The following is a 15,470-nucleotide window of genomic DNA, read 5'->3' as shown; positions in this document are numbered from 1 at the left end:
TTTTTTTTTTTTTTGCTAATCTTAATTTTCAAAATTTCTTCAATACATACTTGTAAATTTTAAAACAGAAAATCTCATATTGTAAAATCCCCACTCCTCAGATAACCTTAGATTTTCTAATGTGTAATGAGATTTTCAAACTCATTTTGAAATTGCTAGCTTAAAGACATTTAGAGAATAATTAGACTTCTAAAGATATTAAACCAGCATTACTGTGGTCATTTTGTTAATAGTTATTTTCTTCACGTTTAGTGTTTTGATTTTTTTACTACAGAAATGGTTTGCAGATGCTTTAATTGTTAGATCATCCCTCATGCCTGGATAATTTCTATTTGTACAGTGATAATTTTGAAAATATGCATCTGCTACTTAGTGGTAAACTTCTGCATCTGTCAGGAAATTGTCTAGACCTTTTAAATAAACCAAAAAATAGTAACAACAAAAGTTGTTACAAACAAATTTACTCTTGATGTAATGCTGTCAAGATTTGTTCCTCCTTTGTTTTGTTTCTTAAGATCCTCTTCTACGACCCAAGAACTATTATCTGTCCTTCCATATTTCTATATTTGTTCATATCCTGTCTATTTGATTGTAAATAAAATTATAGATTCACTATCTTGGGCCAAAATAGGTAAAATTTTGTGTATTTTGAAAACCTCATATCTTCTCTTACTGACAACTTTGATATTATAGAGTGTTTTGCAAAATAAGTATCATTTTAAAAGATGACAGCACTTAAATATTGACCAGCATAATTATGAGAAGGTCAACACTAGTTTTCAAACAGTATTATTATATATCATTTGCCTTATGACTCGGTACTTTCAAATTTAAAATGTGCTCAGACATTTGTTTTGAAATGTTGTGTCAGAATAAATAATTTATTAAAGTGGAAAGTTTTATTTGGCGGGGTAGGGCAGACATCTCTTTTGTGGTGACAGATGAATTTCAGTGGATACAGCTTGTCTTCATTGTCATTTCAACTGAATACTTTCCTAGGAATGCGTACACACACACAAACATACACATATGCACACACACACACATATTTAATGAGACTTAGTGTAAGCTTTTCTTAAGTTTGACTCAAATATTAAAACAGTTAATACAATGAAAGCACAGTGCATCTGTTTAAGATATTCATTTCCTGATTAGTGAGCCTGGATTTTACTGGAAAGGCTGCTTATTTCATTGACTTCTGTCCTCTCTGTATTGTTTTGCACTTGTATATTTTGGTCTAGAGTATGCTGAAGTGTAGCTGTGAGCATGGATGGAGATGCTTGCAAATGCCCAATATAGATGCTTTTCTTCATTAGTGGGGAATAAATTAATGGCTTATACAATACAAATGAGTAATTAGAAATATTTACCATCTTGGCAGTTTGGATTCTTCTTAAATAAATTTAAATCCTCATTTAAAATATCCCATTCCCTCTCCTCCTGCAGCATAAACAGATCCTTTAAAGTGTAGAACAGACCTAGAAAATCTAAATCAGAAGACAACCATTGGCTATGTGGCCAAAATATCGTATATGATGCATTTAGATGGCATCTTATAAGCTAACCTAAGATAAAATATTAAGGTAGAAAATGGTCCTCTTATCTAGATGAGAAGGCTCCTTTCCTCCTACCTTCTTTATCTTTACGCTATTTCTCTCTCTTAATGCTTCAGCTTCACTTAAGCCCCAAATAATTGTAGCAATTATTCTACTGAGGTATGGGCAAGCAATGAACAAAGAGATGAAAATATTTAATTATTTTTTATCTTTATTTATTTATTTATTTATTGAGACAGAGTCTCATTCTGTCACCCAGGCTGGAGTGCATTGATGTGATCTCAGCTCACTGCAAGCTCAGCATCCCAGGTTCATGCCATTCTCCTGCCTCAGCCTCCTGAGTAGCTGGAAGTATAGGAGCCCACCTCCACGCTCGGCTAATTTTTTGTATTTTAGTAGAGACGGGGTCTCACCATGTTAGCCAGGATGGTCTCTATCTCCTGATCCCGTGATCCGCCCTCCTCGGCCTCCCAAAGGGAAATATTTAATTCTTAATGGACAAATTAATAAGAGCTTCATGAGTAACCAAAATTAAAATAAAATCTTTATAATGATTAAGCTAAATGAGGCAAATGAGAATTCCTGGCAGAGTAGACATTGTAGAAAGACAAAAGGTATGAGCAAAAGTAAATTGCAGATAATGGTATTTGGAACATAAGGTGCATGTTAGGGGGATATGGAATGTGAGAATATAAACTTTATAAATGGACAAAAATAAATTTCCCCCACCAGAACTTAAATATAATTATGAGAATGAAATTTTAAAGTTGAGACAAATGGAGGAATACAGAGATACTCAAAATGACTTTAAAAGACAAGAACCCCCAGACTATGAGGACTTCATTTTAATCTAATTGAGGGAAATAACTGAGTGCTTCATATGTGATAGACCCTGTGTAGTTTATAAATAATATTTCTTTATCACAACAGATGAGAAAGCTGAAGTTTAGGGCAGAGTTAGTATTTGAAAGGAGATACCTGTGATTCTGTAGCTTAAACTGTTCACCACTACTCTAAACTACTTTTCCCAGTGTATTAAGGGGAGAAAAACATGTTGAGATGGCTAATTTTTAGGGGGAATAAGTATAGAAGCTTCAGAGACCATTACTGGTAATCTTTAGCATAGTAGCAAAACAATGACATGTTTATTATTATCAATTTTCTGTCTCCAAGCTAAGTGAATTAATTTGCTATAATCAAAAGAAACATGCTCAAACACCTATCACTTAAACAAGATGTCATTTATTACTTTTAGCAAGAAAAGCCTGGTTAGAACTAGAGTATCATAATCATCTGTGACAAATATGGTAACTATGATAGATCATTAATTTATTATGTTAGTGAGAAAATAGTAATTCCATTAATCCTATGGGCCAGGCCCTATACTGAGCCTTCTTCTTCCATCCCTTAAAGTTTTTATCGTTAGTTTATAGCTACTACTTTTCTAATACTTGTTGCCATCATATCATCTCCATGAAAGCTAAGATTTCTGTGACAGCTTGTTAACTAAACTCTTTGCTTCTATCTTTGGCCCCTTAAATTGTATCCTTCATTCAGAAACCAATGAATTCATTTTAAAGCATGGTATTCACTTGTCTTAAACTCCTGTAACGACTGCCCAATTCTCTCAGAATGATGGTCAAATTCCTTACATTGGCCTACAAAGTTGTAACAAGTCTAACCGTAACCCATAATTGCTTCCTTGACTTAATTTCACATACCTTCTTGTTATTTTCTATGCTCCAATCACATTAGTATTTTTCTTGCTCTTTTTTGAACACAGCAAATGCAGCCGATAATGGGAAATAGTGGGTGCCACGGATTATAAAAATTTAATTAGCCTTGAGATAGCATCCTGATGAAGAATATATTTCCAGTTATAGGGATAAGGACATATCTGAATGCATTAGGCAGTCTTATATGTTAGCAACCAATAAATCTGCAAATGATAGCATTTACTCACTCTGTTAAAAATCTATACATAAACTTACAATACTTTTTGAAATGTTTGACATGTTGGAAAACAAAATAGATAAGTGGCTTGAGGTGTTTTTAGTGGAAGTGGGGAGATAAATAAACAGTGCATTAGATAGTTTATAGGAAATAACATGGAAAAAGATAATGGAATAGGTGTAGCTGTTGTACACAGAGCAGTAAGGGAGGGCTTTATGGATAAAATGTCATGTGAGGAGAAAACAGAACAATTGAGAACGGGAGATACAGGACTTCTGAAGAAATGGTTTTCCAGACTGATATAACAGCAAGTGTAAAGACCCTGAGGGAGGCACATGCTTAACATCTTCAAGCCAGAGCAAGGAAGTCGATAAATCTGAAGAACAGACATGGAAAGGGAAAGCATAGGAAATTAATTCTGCAAATTAGCAGAGGCCATGTCGGTAATTTTAAGGGCAATCTCTTTATTCTGAGTGAAACAAGCAATCCCTTTATTCTGAGTGAAACAGGGATGGAAAATTTGAAACTACAAAAGTGATATAATTTGAACCGACTTTTAAAAAGTTTGCTCTGGATACTATTTACGAATAGATTGCAGGGAGTCAAGAACAGAAAGAGGAAAAACTAACAACATAGCAAGAAGGACTATTGCAATCATATGAATGAGAATTTGTGGCTCAGATTCCTATTGACACTGTAGGAGTGAAAAATGTTAGATTTTGGATTTTTAATGTGTTGTCAACAGGATTTTCCTGATGGAGTGGTTGTGAAATGCAAGACGAAAAGGTGAGTTAAGAATAACTTTAAGGTCTTTGGCCTTAGCAACTAGAAGAATGGAGTTTTTGTTTATTGAGGTGAGAAAGAAGGAAAAGGCAGATAATTGACCATTATATAAATGTTTAAGGTTGCTCAAGCTCTAAGAGTAGTCTAAATAAAACTTGGAGTCATGACGTGGTCTAAGAAGACTGTAAAGATAATCTCTCTTTGGTTATATGGATTAACTTCTAGAGATGCTGATCAGGTGTCACATTGAGTGAGAGACAACATGTAGGACTTTTTATGCCATGTTAAGGGACTATTTAGCCATAAAAAGTATGGAACCCTGTCATTTGCAACAACATGGGTGGAACTGGAGATTATTAAGTGAGTTAAGTCAGGCACAGAAAGACAAATAACACATGTTCTCACTTATCTCAGGGATCTAAAAATCAAAACAATTAAACTTATGGATATAGAAAGCGTATCCATATACACATATACATATGGGTGCTAGGAGGGAGAGGGGTATGGTTAATGGGTAAAAAAAGAAATAGAAAGAATGAAAAAGACCTACTGTTTGATAGCATGACAGGATAGCTATAGTCAATAATAACTTAATCATATAGTTCAAAATAACCAAAATAATGTAATCGTATTTTTTGTAACATGGTGAGACCCTGTCTCTATTAAAAATACAAAAAATTAGCCTGGCATGTTAGTGGGCACCTGTAGTCCCAGCTACTCGGGAGTCTGAGGCAGGAGAATGGTGTGAACACAGGAGGTGGAACTTGCAGTGAGCTGAGATCGTGCCACTGCACTCCAGCCTGGGTGACAGAGAGAGACTCCGTCTCAAAAAAAAAAAAAAATTAAATGTTTTCATCTCTTTGTCTATTGCTTGCCCATACCTCAGTAGAATAATTGCTACAATGATTTAGGGGCTTAAGTTAAGCTGGAGCATTAAGAGAGAGAAATAGTGTAAAGATAAAGAATGTAGGAGGAAAGGAGCCTTCTCACCTAGATAAGAGGACCATTTTCTACCTTAATATTTTATCTTAGGTTAGCTTATAAGATGCCATCTAAATGCACCTACTATGTACCCACAAAAAATTAAATATTTTGTAGAAAAAACTCCATATGAAAAACAATCAGTACAATTTTGCATCTCTAAATACTTTAAATGCGTGTATATAGACACAAATGCATGTCTAAATGCATACATATGTAAAGACACATCTACAAACATACACATGTAAATGCATGCCAGAAAACACTGTAATATGCTATGAACACAAGTACTGTACTGGAATTCAAGTCAGAATAGTGACATTTTGATTCACATTTACCACCTACTCAGCATGGTAAACTTAGTCAATTATTTGACCTTCATTTCTACATCTGTTAACAAAACGATTAAATTTGATGACAGCTTTACGTTTCTACAAGTCATACTTTCACATTTTGTTTTCCAGAATATTTTTTGTCACTATAGTACATATTTGACCTATTGTATATTGCCAGTATAAGTGAAGCCTAGTTATTACCTTGCATCTTTCTTATCATATTTTTTCTCTTTTATTTAACTTTAGCCTTGGATCAACTGTGCAGTTCTCTTGTGATGAAGATTATGTCCTACAGGGTGCAAAGAGCATCACCTGTCAACGGATAGCTGAAGTTTTTGCTGCTTGGAGTGATCACAGGCCTGTGTGTAAAGGTAACGTTTTATAATAATGCCCTCTGAACACATTTTAATAGTTTAATCTTGATTTCATGGGGTATAAGTTGCAATTAAGTCTTTGAATTGTAATATAATCTTTAAGGAAAGATTGTGCTGATATATTTGTTGATATTTATAGAAAATCTGCAAAATGTGAATCACTCTGTTAGGTTCCCAAGGAATTTCCAATCTAATAATCATACAACATAGACTGAAGCATAAAGTGTGTAATACAACACTCTGGAAATATTGTTGGCATTTTTGAAAAATCACAATTACCCTGTCTGTAGAAGCATTGATACAGATATTTTAAAGCCGTAATTTCTCCTCCACTTGCATAGTTTGCCATTTGAATTGCTTATGTGTCCGTGTCTACAGTACTTGGTAGCAGTCAAGGTGGAGTACAGGTTCTACAGTTAGTTAATTTAATCTAGAACAAACCATTTAGATCTCTGGCTTTATATATCACATTACCAATAATTCCAAATAAGGTATAAATATATATCTTATATTATCTGCATGTGTGTATATATATGTAAGATATACATATATGCAAGGTATACATATATATATCTTGTCTTGAATTACTAGAGATATATAATGTGTGTGTGCACGTATGTGTGTACATATATATATATGTATATAAATACCAGTATGCATATACGTGTGTGTGTGTGTATAAATGTGTGTGTGTGTGTACATATATATTAGGCAAAATATTGACTGGACAAAACTCATTGAGGACAATTTCAAATATAGAGGAAAATATTATGAAAGACAAGTGTCATTTTGTACACCTACTTAGAAAATAAAGCAGGGCACTAACACAACCAACTGGGATACCTTTTTATTTTTAACATGGGAGTTCAAATGTATTAAAATCATCTGACTTTGTAGTTGAGTTTTAATAAGTAATTCACAGTGAAAAACACCTGATTATAAGTCAGTTTGACTACCCATAGTGTAAATATCATCATCTTTAGATACTAAAAAAACTAACACAGATATGCCAATATCATTAGACATAAGCATCAAGGCTTGCAAGAACCATATGATTGAGGTCAGTCTGATTTCAAATAGTTCCTGCCAGTAGAATTAAAATCTACACCTCAAATTTAAGTGTCTGTCACTGACTTCTGACAGAGTATAGAAAGAACTATTATCTCATTGAGATAAATCTTTAAAAATATGAATATATTATAATTAAATGATATCTGTATTATTATACTCCTTTTTCACCTTCTGACTGTTTCTTTGCCATCTATTCCACTTGCTTACCTTTTTCTCTTCTTTAACTGCTTGTGACCACTTGTAGAAACAAACATACAAATTATTTAATTAATTAAACTGTTAATTGTCAATTTAACTGCTAATCATGAAAACTAATCTTTCCCCCCTCCTTTATCCTAGCTCCCACTCTCATCATCTTTCCTCAGATGAAATATTTCCACATAAATTAAATAAGGCTCCTTTTTTCTAAACTTTGTAAAACTGTGTTTGAAAATGAACACCTCATCATGTCATACTGGCATTTCTGATTGCTTGTTTGTTATCATTTTAATAATCATGTTTCTGCATTTTCAGTGTCTCTGTACTCGAATTCTCTCTAGCTATTCTTCTCTTTAAATAATATAGTTGCCAAATATATAAAGAAACTTCACCAGTTTACACCCAAGAAATATTGTCTATAAAATCCAAGTGTTCCTATGATACGAGAAAGGCGCACTTTTTTATAGCTTAGAAAGAAGCATACAGTATCTCATATTTTCTTATAAAGTGAATAATGAATAAAACATTGTGTAAGGGTTACTTTCATGAATGTCATGGCAATAAATAGAACAGTAAAATGTATAAGACTGATTTCTTGTGTCCTTCACTCAAGATGAAATTATAGCCATAAAGAGCAATATAGTGAACATCATGGCTTCAAAATGATATGTTCCAAATATCCTACTTCAGTGTCACATAAATTAGATATGTGCATTTTTGTTAGCAAAAACGGATGAAAACAGATGACAGATTCAAGAAAAGGAGATTAATGTTAATGTAGGAACGAAATCTCACACCAGAAGTTATAGCCAGATCATGGAATTTAAGATCTACATAAAGTAAGATTAAGACTACAAAGCATCTTTTTTCATTCAAGACTCATTTTGATTAGAAAGATGAATCATACTTATGATTGTAAATTGTTCAAAAGCAAAAGTAAGGTGTTATATTACATTGTTATTTTTTATAAACCCCATGGCATAACGAGCAGCTCTGTACTGACTTGAATTTCAAGAACTATTTGTTGAATGTTAATATATGATTGGACTTTTTAGATTGCAAGATATATTATGGTGTTATATATATAACATATATTCATATTTATTCAACAATTATTATATAGGAAGTATAAAAAGCACTTGTTCAATATTCATGTCTTGATATTATTCATTTAAATTTACATTTTTTCTGCAGATATTAGACATAGCTGCATTTGCTCATTGCATGCGAGGCACATATGTGTGTGGTTTACAAAGAAATTACCGGCTGTGGTAGTGGAAACAGTAATGGAGGGAACATGCTGAAATAGTAATTGAAGTTTTAAAATGACTACTGTGAGTCCGAACAAAGAGTAGTTCTCATGTCTCATGGGTTCTTGGACAGAATAAATACGCTTTTTTCCAGACAACAGCATAAATTGCCGTATCAGTGCACTGCACCTTTGAGAGATTATTAATGTAGTTTCTGTCTGTGTATTGCATGGTTGAGCGATCAAGAAATAGTGATTTTTAAAGGGATTAAAAGTTCACACAGACAGCAAATTATGAATTAAAAGAGCAGTTTATAAATTAATATTAATTTTTTTTACACAAACAGAGACGATTCTTATTCCATAAATGGGTTATGTATACAAAGTATTTGCCATTATAAAGTGGTGAAAACAATTATTCCTTTGTTGGAAATGCAGTCAATATCTAAAAACTGGAGCTTTTGCAAATAAGTAGCCTTATGTGTTGAAGATGTATAGAATGTTCGTTTTAGATCTTCCTGATACATAAAGAAACAGTATGTGGTTGGGCATGGATAATTTTGATAATGTGGAAACATTTGAAATAGTTAATAATAATAGACTGAAGACAAAAAAGGCAAATTTTAATCTGTTTATTGGGATGGTACCAAGTAATCAGTCTGTTAAGTTACAAGGACAAAAAACACACATGGGATTAATGAAATGGGTGATTAAGGGAGGATGAGAAAAGAAGACAATGAGATGGGAAAATACGAAAACAACCATAAAATATTGACATCACTTTTAATTTCTTTATTCAAAACCATCAAATTGTTATTATTCATTTATTGTTGTACTGATCAATGTATTTTATTCATTCAACAAACACTTATGAACACGAGTAGGTATTCTAGATTATATACCATATGTGATATAGAGTATACAATAATTTTTATTATTTTGTATTGATTTATAAGGCATAAACACAAAACTAGATAATATATAATAGACCTTTGTTTACAAGTTAGTGCAATCCTCTGCAAAATTCAGATGAGGAAGATTATATCCATGTTTGGAAATGGCCATTGAGATGGAGAAAATAATATGTGGACAGAACTTGGAAATTATTGTGGATATAGGCAGAGGAAGATGGATGTGAAAGTCATTTCAAATGTCGAGAATATATCATAGGCAAAATCACAGTGTGAACTGACACATCTGGGGAATCAGTTGGTCAGTTATATGAAAGGATGTAGAGTGAGATAAAATTTGAGAGGTTATGTTATGTATCTCCTGGTTTGAAATATGTCTAGAAGCACTCCTAAACCTCCGTTCCCATTGTCACTATTCTACAATTCCAGTACTACAACTATCACTTTTATTTTCATGTAGAGTACAATTTATCTTACATTTTACTGACAGACTAATCCCATCAAAGTCTCGCTTTATGAATGGAGTCCATGTGCTGGTGGTGGGTGTGGTGTTGCTGCAGCAGTTGCTGATTGTTAACTCTTTTGATTTCCAAACTCACCCATAATTTGCCTTTATGTAACTTTGTTTTTTTTTTAGCTCATACCAAAAGTTTATCCCAATGTCTCAATAATAAACATAATTACCACCTTGATATTCATATATGTCTAGCCTGTTCCTGAATGACCAAGCCAACCTCTCAAGGTCTTGTTCAGTTTTCACCTCCTCTAAAAATTCTTTCCTATTTCAATTTTCCCTTATCTCCTCATCTTTAAAATTACTTGTAATTACTAACATCTTTACCACACAATATAGCGTTTAATTTTATTTTGTTTGGCAATGCTCCCTAATCATTTCATGGGCAGTAGACTTGCTTTTCAACAAAACCACCTCAAAAGAACAAAATAATCAATGCCTCTAAAGTGTTTGAATGTTGAATGGATCTGTTTCAGCTGTTGCCAAAGAGGACAGTTATCAATGTGGTCTACCCATCCATTACTGTTGATAGAATGAAACAATCTAAATGAGGTTCAATTCCTTTCTTTATAAACAATGGAAAAAACGGGTGTACAGGTTATATGATAGACAACTACTGGTCAAACCTAAGAGCTGCGACCCTCACTAACTCATATTTATTAAAAGCCCAGGTTCTTAACTTTTTCAAAATTATTTTACATATGTTACAAGTTACCTCTTACATATTATTCCTCTTCTCAGTGCTTAGCTTAGTGACCCATTGCATCCATATTTTTGTACATACAGTAGCTGCTAAATAACATTTTAAGAAATATTGTAGGAATATTTAATTAATTGTAACAAACAATTTGAGAAGGTAGTAATAAGATCATCACAACCAGAGAAAGTTGCTCTAGTAGAAGGCTTCTTGTTATGCAAAAGTAATTAGAAAATTTTGCCCAAGAGCAAATCAGAACATGCTGAAATTTATCAGCCAGAAATGCATATAGCAGGTGGTTTTCTGTGGTGGTTGTTGACGCCTTCTTAGTTTTGTGGAATAATCTTACAGATGAAATGATGCATAATAAGGATGATATTAGCAATTAATAGAGTGACATATGGTGAAGGAGACAGGCAGATGGTGTAGATATGGAAGTTTATCACACATTCATACTTTTTAGTGTTTTTTTTTTTCTAAAAGCCATAGTTTGAGGCTTTATTAAACAATTTTGATTAGAAAATAAGCCTTACTAAGCTCTAACAATTAACAGGTTTTAATGATATCATTTATATGTCATTTAATGGAGATTAATAGTGATGCATTTATAGCAACTTAGTAGAAAATAGATCACTTAAAATTCAAAACTATCTGAAAAATTAGAAAATTTGCATTTCAAAGGTGCCCTTCCAACAGTTGTTTAGGAATACATTCTACACATTTTGCCTAGCTCTCAGATTATTATAAAAATATGCATATAATGAACAAATTCTTGATTCAGTTTTGGTACATAGCAGGAAAATCTTCGCAGAAGTCAAAAAGAGCTTTCACTTTCCAACTCAGCATTTTCTAGGAATATGACCTTGTTCATTTGCTTAATCTCTTCTGAACTTCAATTTACTTATTTGTAAGTTGATGAGGGATTATATGGACTCCTTTCAGTTGTAAATTCTATATATTCTGAAGTATATTTACTTCTTCTCTATTGAAACATGTTAAGGATATTTTTTGTTCAATATTCTTCTTTACCTTTGAATGCCAAGAATTTGTCTCAGTCCCTGAAACACACAAGCAATAATAATTTTAAAATGTTTAATAAACCCTTGCTAACAAAATGATGTTTTATTGCACTATGTTTTGGATATTCATTTTTTTTTTTTTAAAGACAGGTTTCAAATTTGTTCAGTGCCAAAACGATGGCTATTGATCATAAAATTGCTTCAAAGTAATTTAGATTCTGCATATCTTTTATGCTTTATTTACCATTAAAATCTACCTTTGTATAAAGGTAAAAGATTGTTTGTCTTCATGCATTTTTATTATGAAATGCACCCTTGTAATAGTTGAGTTTAAACAATGTATCTTTAGAAAACTGATTATAATGTTGAATATAACGTCATTCTTGACACTGGTATACACTAAGTTATTCTTGAGAGTTTTCAAATGGGAAATAAACATTTTAATTCTTAAAATAAATTAGTAAGAATTCTAAATTTTGGAAGAGAAAATAAAAAAGAAAACAACTCCTTAACTTTTGCTAATATAATTTTAAAAGCCTAAAACTTTGAAATTTAATGGGAATAAAATGTGCTACATCATGCCCAAACAACAAATAACCAAGGGGGGGAGGGGAACAAAAAACTGCAATAACCATATTGACAATGAATGCTTTCGCTAAACTAAAAAAACAAGGACTGAAAAAAATCGAAAATAAAATGTCTTAGTGCAAGGATGAACAAATGTAAAGCTAATAAAATCAGCACAGGGATTGCAATTTTGGAGGAGAAGCTACCTATATAAAAGGAATTTTTGAAAAATTATTAAAATAAAATAACATTTTGTGTTCATAGTAAACTTATGAAATTTCTCAAAATTCCCCTGTGATGCAGAAAAACTTATTTCCTATATTTCTGAAAAGATGCACTACTAGAAAAAAGCATCTTGAAGATCTGTGATGACTTAATAGCCTTTCCACTAATTCTGATCACATAAAAAGTTGGAAAACTTAAATATACTAGAGTTAGGATTCCCTTATTTAGCTTCTCCACAGTAAAATCTAACTTTGTTTCAAAATAATAGCTCAGCTAGCTCTGGGAAGGAGGGTTTATAGATAACAGTGATCACACTGTAAACTTTAGAATGTCTGATGCTATGTATATGCACTCAAAATGTATAATTGTACTATGAAAAGTGAAAGAAACAATAGAAAATGGAAAAATGATGAAACCTAGAGACCAAAGAGGAGACAAAAGGCATAGGCAGAATATGCACAGACATTATTGGTGAGAAAGAGATAAATTTTTACCCTTTAAATTGAATTTATTTGAAATTTTAAAAGTCACTGGTTTTATGCTTGATATGAACTGTCAGAATTTATGACATTTTGGCAGATCTTTCCTTGTATTAAGACATGAAGTATAGTCTTCTGCTTAGTTTGTCTTATAGTAAGTTTTGTGGAGCTAGTTAAATAGTGTAAACATCCCGAACAAATAGCAATGCCTGGCACATGGCAGATACTCACTAATACTTGAATGAATAAGTGTTTTGTTTACCACAATGCTAAACACAATGTAAGAAGCACAGAACAGAACTGAACAAATTATGCCCTTAAGAAGTTTATGATCTCGTTGAAAACACAGTACATTCAAAATAAAACAACCAGAGAACATCCCTAAAGCAACAGAGGCATGGTTGCACAATCAATACTTGTCATAAAGATAATTCAAAACAAAGGAAAGAAAAAGACGGAAATGATAGTATTACCCTTTGGGAAATACATTTCACTGGACATGAAAATACCACTTAGTCATTTTATCTCCGAGTTTATTATTATTTATATTATTCTCTCATTTTGGAAATCATTCATTTGTTTATTTAATAACATTGATATTTTGTGGTAATTATTAGGTAAGTGGAGGGAAAAGATGAATTTTTCTCCTCAAAGACATCAATGGGCTACTCCAGTGGGGAAAACAGCAACGGGAAAGTATGCATTACTGTATATCACAATAAGAGTTACTGCAGAAAAATGAATACGGTGCATTCAGTACAAAGAAGATTAAGGAAGCACTCTGCCTAGAAGAGTACACAAATTTTTTTAGAAAAGGATAAGCAGGGATTCAAAAAGGACAGACAGAAAGACAGACATAGAGATTGAAAAATGTAAAACATTACAGATAGAGAGAACTACAAGTAAAGACTTAGGATGATGAAAGAAACTGTAGAGGGAGAGAGAGAAAGAAGGGAAGAGAGAGAGGGAAAAAAAGGAGAGAGAGAGAGGGGTGAATGAAATGTGGAGGAGCATAAACTTACTGAGGATGGGAAAAATCTCTACCTGCAGTGAATTTACTCTCAAGGGTGGGGGCCAAGAGTTTTAAAAGTTAATATATAATTACAATACTTTCTTGTATATTATGTGCTAAGAGCTATATAAAAAATGCTCCTCTAAGCCTCCCGGCACATACCTGTTGCTTTCTGTGGACTCTAAGGAACCAGGCTCACACAGCAGGAGGTTTGCAGTGGGCAAGTGGGAATTACCGCTTGAGCTCCACTTCCTGTCAGATGAGCAGCGGCATTAGATTCTCATAGGAGCATGAACCCTATTGTGAACTGTGCATGTGAGGGATCTAGGTTGCACACTCCTTATGAGAATCTAATGATAAATATAATGTGCTTGAATCATCCTGGAACCATACGACTCCTCCCCCAAGTCCATGGAAGGACTGTCTTCCACCAAATCAGTCCGTGGCACCTAAAATGTTGGGGACCACTGCTCTAGGATAATAAGGATTGTTAAGGAAGGTGTCCACAGGAGAAAGTACCTGAGTTGAACCCTGAAGATTCAATAAACAGGGCTAATGATGAGAACAGTGGTGGATGTGCAGATTACACCAGATTGAGGGAGCCCCTTAGGCAAAGGCTTAAAATATCAGGGACCATTATGTTTTAGAAAATGGAGTATGAACATTTTTTTTTTCCCATACACCTGTTGGCCTTTTTTATGTCTTCCTTTGAGAAATGTCTACTCAATCATTTGTCCATCTTAATTGAGTTGTTTTCTTGCTATTAAATTGTTCTAATTCTTCCTATATTTTGGACATAAGGCCCTTATCAGGTATATGGTTTACAAATAATTTCTCCCACTTCATATGTTGTCTCTTCACCCTGTTCATTGCTTCCTTTGCCGTACAGGAGCTCTTTAGTTTGATGCAATGTCATTTGTCTATTTTTGCTTTTGTTGCCTATGCTTTTGGGGTCATATACAGGGAATCGCTGCCACACTAATGTCAAGAAGCCTTTTCCCTATGTTTTTTTTCTAATAATTTCACACTTTCAGGTCTTTATTTAACTATTTAATCCATTTGAAATTCATTCTTGTATAAGATATGAAATAAAGGTCCGATTTTCTTCTTCTACATGTGGATATGCAGTTTTCCCAGTACCATTAATTGACACGGTATCACCTCATATCTGTTAGGTTGCCTATTATCAAAAATATAAAAGATAAGTATCGGTGAGTATGTGGAGAAAAGAGAATCTGTATATACTGTTAGTAAGAATGTAAATTAGTACAGTCGTTATGAAAAATAGCATGCAGATTCCTGAAAAAATTAAAAATAGAACTACCATATGATCCAGCAATCCCACTACTAGATATTTATCCAAAAAAAAAAAAAAAGAAAGCAGTATGTCCAAGACATATCTAGACTCCCATATTCATTGCTGCATTATTCATAGTAGCCAAGATATGCAATCAACCTAAGTGTCCATCAATGGATGACCGAATGAAGAATCATCCATTGTTTTATATATAATGGACATATGTTATGAGATATATATATATATATA

General features: G+C 33.0%; 1 long non-coding RNA gene across 1 annotated transcript in view; it reads left to right on the top strand.

Annotated features, from left to right (window-relative positions):
* The window catches only part of LOC108535759 (uncharacterized), a 94,407-nt gene that overhangs the window by 26,307 nt on the left and 52,630 nt on the right, over positions 1-15,470 (top strand). Inside the window, exon 2 of the long non-coding RNA XR_001887319.1 lies at positions 5,855-5,979. This is a non-coding gene — a long non-coding RNA (uncharacterized LOC108535759). The remainder of the gene's footprint in view (positions 1-5,854; positions 5,980-15,470) is intronic.

This window comes from Rhinopithecus bieti, unplaced genomic scaffold (genome assembly GCF_001698545.2).
Source record: "Rhinopithecus bieti isolate Rb0 unplaced genomic scaffold, ASM169854v2 scaffold_13313, whole genome shotgun sequence".
Lineage (NCBI taxonomy): Eukaryota > Metazoa > Chordata > Mammalia > Primates > Cercopithecidae > Rhinopithecus > Rhinopithecus bieti.
Note: the sequence above shows the minus strand (reverse complement) of the source record. Positions and strands in the feature narration are given on the sequence as shown.